Genomic DNA, 6,000 nt, shown 5'->3' with positions numbered 1-6,000 from the left:
AAAACGGAAATATGAACACCAATACAGCAAATATGAATTAATTAGCCTAGGCTACCATATTGACCAAGAAGAAAACACTTGTACTTAGCTATAAAAACATTATATGTATTATCTTTCAGTTCATTAGAAATGTCACTCCATAACTTCACACTAGTAAAACATAACATTTTTTCCCACTATTTGATTTAACAGGCGTAAAAACAACGTACATTTTTTTAATGGCGAGTGTTGTAACTATGGATAGTATCTAAATTGGTGAAGTAAGCATCATACAACTTTGGCAACATATCATGCACAATTTTAAACATAAATTTTCCACATTCAGGTTTAATTAAGTCTTCAATCTTTAAAACGTTAAAAGCACGATAGAGCTCAGCTGTATGGGTTGTTTTTGGTAAAAATAAGCATGAGCGTATAAATTTATTTTGAAGTACTAGAATTGAAGAAATAAGTGTTTGGTTAGACCTCCCCCAGTTCAAAATGGAATATTGAACCTTAGATTGAAAAAGAGCAAAGTACACAATTTTTAATACAGTTAATGGAGCACAGTATCGAAGCCCGTATGCAATACCACAGACCTTTGCTAGATTTTTATGTAAATTATTTACATGTTCCTTCCAATTTAGTTCTTCATCTAGTAGTCAGTAGCCTACTCCTAAATATTTTATACAATTTTTCCTTTCCTGTTCATTTCCTTGAATGCGCAAACTAAAATTTTGTGTGATCTTTTGGTTATAGCATACATAACTGAGATTGCAACAAGTTTCCCCACGACACTCTCCACATGCTGTTATGCACTTTAAGCCACTGTTTTCTGCAGCTGGCAAGACATTGTACCACATTGGCAAGACAGCTGGCAAGACATTGTACCACATTGATTTTTGTTCCTTCTTTGCATTTGCATCGTACAATGTTCAATAGCCATTCTGGTGCCGGATCTAAATTGGCCTTTGTTGGCATAACTGCACCTGCTGTGTCAGCTTTCCATCCCCACTGTGCGAGATCCAAGATTTCAGTGTCAAGATGCTTCCACTGACATACCTGAAACAACAGTTTTATATCAACTTAGATAAATCAAGTCTTGCTGCTATAAAATTTTGATTTGTGGTACACCACTTGTTTATGCTAGTCATGTTATAACGCAAGTTGTTTTGCTATAACTTGCATTTTTTCCTTACAGCAGTTTAAATAGCACAATTTGCTGTAATATTTTGAAGTTACCGACAATAAACAATTCTTGAAAAATATTTTCAAGTGATAATCTATACAGCAAAGACGCTTTTATACTAAATGATTACTGGTATTGTGTTACAAAACCATTAGGCTACGCCAGTAGTTCTCAAACTGTGCGTCGCGACGCCCTGGTGCGTCGTTTCAATTTTCCAAGGGCGTCGCAGAAGAGTTTCGTTTCGTAGCTGAATTCAGTTTATCTTATAAAGATGAGGTTAATCCTTTGATTAGAAGTTTCAGTTGTCATCAAAGTTGTTAACTTCATTAAAACACGCCCACTGAAGTCAAGAGTTTTCAAAAAACTTTGTGGAGAAATGAATGCAGAGCATCGGAGTTTGCTCTTTTAATTTTCATCCAAATGGCTTTCGCTTAGAAAATTCTTTGAACGCTTCTACGAATTGGTGGATGAACTTCAGGCTTATTTGCAGCAAGAAAATAATCCACTTGCAGATTGTTTAGCTCAGAACAATTTCTTATTGAAGTTGGCTTACTTTACTTGTGTGATATCTTCGCCAAACTGAACATTTCTATGCAGGGCCGAATAAAAATGACATTTCAGATAAAATTGCAGCATTCGTTAAAAAGCTGCTATTGTGGAAGGAAGATATAGGCTAGCAAACCTGTCTGGAAGCTCTCGATACTTCACCTTCTTGTCCAATTTGCTTAAAAAGAAAAGTATGACGCTGCCTTCAAATTTGTGAAGCATATTTGGGCAACATTTGTCCAAGCTCGAGTCAAAATTTGCAAAATACTTCCCGAAAAATTTATCAAACTACAAATGGATTCGTGATCCTTTCGTCCAACCTACTCCACTGTCTTTTACTGCACAAGAAAAAGAAGCCTACATTGACCTTTCTTGTGACAATTCTCTGAAAAGGATGTTTAATTCAGGAAATCCGGCAAATTTCTGGATTTCAATGAATGGCAATTATCAAGCTTTGGTGAAGAAAGCACTACGAATTATTATCCCATATGTCACGTCATATTTATGTGAAGCAGCATTTTCTGCCTTGGCGGTGATAAAAAGCAAATTTCGATCACCAATAAACACTGAAAGAAAAATGTGGGTGACAATTTCAAAAATTCTCCCAAGATTTAATGAACTTTGTAAAAACAAACAAGCCCACATGTCACATTAAATAATATGCATTGCTTTTTGTTGTTGTATCAACAAACAAAACTTTAATAATAGTTTCCTCATTAACTTTTATTTGCTGGTGCGTCGCAAGTCCAGAAAACTTTTCCAGAGGCGTCGCAACAAAAAAAAGTTTGAGAACCACTGGGCTACGCACTATTATTTCACCTGCAAATGTACTCTGAAGGAATGAAAACGAATTGCAGCTTCGGTGGGTGGCAATCTTTCAGGATGAACAGTGGAAGCTGTTGCAACCATCTGCATGTACTTGACATAATGTAGTTGGCCAAGTGAATCTGTAGCTTTTGCACTAAAGCTTGATAGATCAACAAAATATTGGATTATTATTGGTGAATCTCATTCAGACTGGCACTCAGCAACATTTTCATTTCTTCTTATTTAATTAACTGTGCACCAATACAGTCCCAGTACGGTAACCAACCTTTTCAGTAACAAATCTCTTCCAGCATCAGCTATTTGCTCACGTGTACAATCTAATCTACCAAATACATCAGCAGATTGTTGAAATTTTTCTAAGCAACAAGACAGATGAAATAATTAGTCATTGTCACCAAATAATGTGTGCATACCCTCCATACATTGGCATTACAAATAAAAGTCTTACAATATTAGAATAATATTTAGTGGATTTGGTAATGACTGCCACCTGAATTCTTGCATATCTTTTAAAAGCTGATCAGAAAATGGTAAAAATGTACATTCAGACAAGCATGGTAAGCAGTTCGGGAATGAAGAGTGGGGAAAATCCAGAAAATACTGAAAGCAAGATTAAATTGTAGGCTACTGCTACCACAGCTGATTAATTATATTGGTACCTTGTTGATATATTGCAGAAGTTGTATCCAGGGTTGTCAGATTGGAATAATTGATTCCAGATCTGGAATCAAAACGAACTGTCTAGTAGAGAAAAAAAATGTCTGGAATCTGGAATAATTTTTAGAAGCAAATTGGGATTGTTTAGACAAGTCTAGTTTGTTTCGGTAATTGTCTTTTTTTCATTGCATTTAGTAGCTGCAACGCGTGCGCGTAACTTTCTGCCCTAGTTCCGTCTCTTTGATTGAAACTTTGTAGCTGAATTGCACGCTCTCTGGCACGAAAGCCTGTCTGTGAGAAGTGTGACGCAACCTAGTTAGCTGACAGGACTTTCCGCACACTTAACACTGGGTTGTATTTCCACGTATGTTAAGTTTACTTTTAATCTGTTATGTTTTTAGGTTGTTACAGAATGCAGTACCATAGTTATTGTTAAGTACCGCTACGATATTTATTGATTTTCATATTTTGTTGCATCAAAGCAGTTAGATAAGAAGTTCGAAAATCCAAGCGTATGTGAAGTTTATTGTAGAAAGAATATGGCTCTACGCAGTGGCGTATCCTGGTGGGTTGAGCAAGGGATTGAAGGGAAGCAATAAAACTCGTGGGGGATAAAAACGTTCCGAAGGCACGCGTATTCTAGGGGGTCCGAGGGCATGCCCCCTGGAAAAATTTTGCAAAATTACACTCAAATAATGGATTATATGTAGTGCTTTTTGGAAACACTTTTAGGGTAGGCTAATATTTGTATGTACGTAGCCTATGGTATGAAATTTTTTAGCAGATATACAGCGATTAACTTATTAAAGGTAGCTCTTACACAAACGGGCAAAAACTGGGCAAGGCTTCTCAGCAGGAGGCAACCCTACGTACATTTTTCAAGAATTCTAATGATATAAAGAAAAAAAACAGTTGCTCTTTCGCTTGCTGTGTTCATTTGTCAGCATACATCGTTTACACTGCCAATCATTTGACAAACTTTTTCAACAAGCACGCAGGCACAGACATAAAATTGGGGTGAACAAAGGCTACAAAACTTGATAAAAAATGTGCTGGCATCATCTTATCTTAGGGATATTTTCATTTCAACATGAAGATTCTCACCACTACTTATTGTAAGTAATGTCATATTTACAATATACACTGCGTATTTAATGGTATTTTGTTTTAGACTTGAAATGAAATGTCTAGAATAAATTTAGAATAATTTAGAATCAAACTAGCATGCAATCTGGAAGGGAAGGCTACAACTAATCTGACAACCCTGGTTGTATCACATCCACTCCAAGCATGAGCAAACAGCATGTAATTTGGCACCTCTAGGGAGTGGACAATGTCTGAAATCTTCCAGTACTTCAGCTCTCTTTGACTAGAATCACTATTCCGATCAGTACTGAAGTAAATTGTGTTTTGTTTGTCACTCCAATGATGACATAAAAAAACTAAGATGTCTGTATCATCAGCAGCCACAACCACGGTGTTGATTGTAGATAATTGTAACACTATTCACAATCAGAGTATCAGCATCATTTTGAGCTTGATATACAAAACAACCATGAGCTATCAAATGCTCAAACAACAGTTTGATTAATTGCTCTTTGTTGTTTGTATTGCGAAGAAACATTCCACGACTCATTGTTACCAAAGCATCAAGATTGTGAAATTGTTACATTTGCTGATAATTGCTTCCACGCCTGCCTTGTTCGTAAGTCTTTGTTGGCTTGTGGGATGAGTATCCATTAAACACAATGCTGATGATCGGGTATTTTCCATACCATCTTTGTACAAATGCACAGAATTCTTTTAAAGCATCTCCATACTTAGATTGTGAGGGCCATTTCACCTTATGCAACAGTGCACCACCAACTCAAAAATTTAATATAAGCTAGACGATTAGACATGCTGCATGTAAAGAACATTTAGACCTGTTTCCTTTAACTTTCATCATAGCCTAGCATACAGTGTTATAGGCCTAGTGCACCTGTGTATCACCTGCTGCCCGGTACCATAGGCTACCTAACGTTTTGACTTCTGTTGCAAACCAAATTAATTGAATAACCTGACATAACTTACCGATAATGATGTTCTTGCAAACAGTTCCCAAAACAAATTAAACTAGGCTATAGGCTTGCCTGGTACTCAGTTCTGTGATATTTAGGCTAGTAGGCCTACTGGCTACTGCAGCCAGTGCAGAGTGGTAGATCAAGAATCTTTGCTGTCCCAAACCTACTCAGTACTGCCTAGTTACTTACAAACCTCATGGCTAATAAGCTGGTCAGTGGTCACCTGAGCAACTTTGACTGCCATTAGCCTAATCATTCTGCTACAATTTCATTTTCAACCATGTTTCTGCTGAAAGCATAGCTAGATTAGCTACGCCACTAGCGGCGCAAGGTGCTGCTTAAAAAACGGCCATAACTTTTTTTGCCAAAGGTCCCTGGTTGGAGGAGAGTGATAATCCTAATCTAGAAGAATTAAGCTTTCCAACGATACCAAATTTGTTAAGGTCGCAATTTATTCCAGGCGGCCCTATATTTTCGCATTTTACGCTCAGACTAGGCTAGTGAGGAAAGCAACAACACACCCAGGAAAACTAAATTAGTCACTAAGTTGCTGACTTGGTGACTTTGCTGTGGTTAGTAATAATGTTTCTTCAAGTGTCTTCTTGGTATTGCAGCTGCCTTTAGTTGTAATTTTAATAAGTTAATGTGTTTCTAAAATAATTACGGTATAAGATGTCTTGTAATAACGCAACAGCTATTTACCAGTTTCCTTTTTATAATAAGAAATCAATTTCTTTT

Source organism: Aplidium turbinatum, chromosome 4 (genome assembly GCF_918807975.1).
Source record: "Aplidium turbinatum chromosome 4, kaAplTurb1.1, whole genome shotgun sequence".
Classification (NCBI taxonomy): domain Eukaryota; kingdom Metazoa; phylum Chordata; class Ascidiacea; order Aplousobranchia; family Polyclinidae; genus Aplidium; species Aplidium turbinatum.
The sequence above is the reverse complement of the archived record's forward strand: the minus strand, read 5'-3'. Positions refer to the sequence as shown.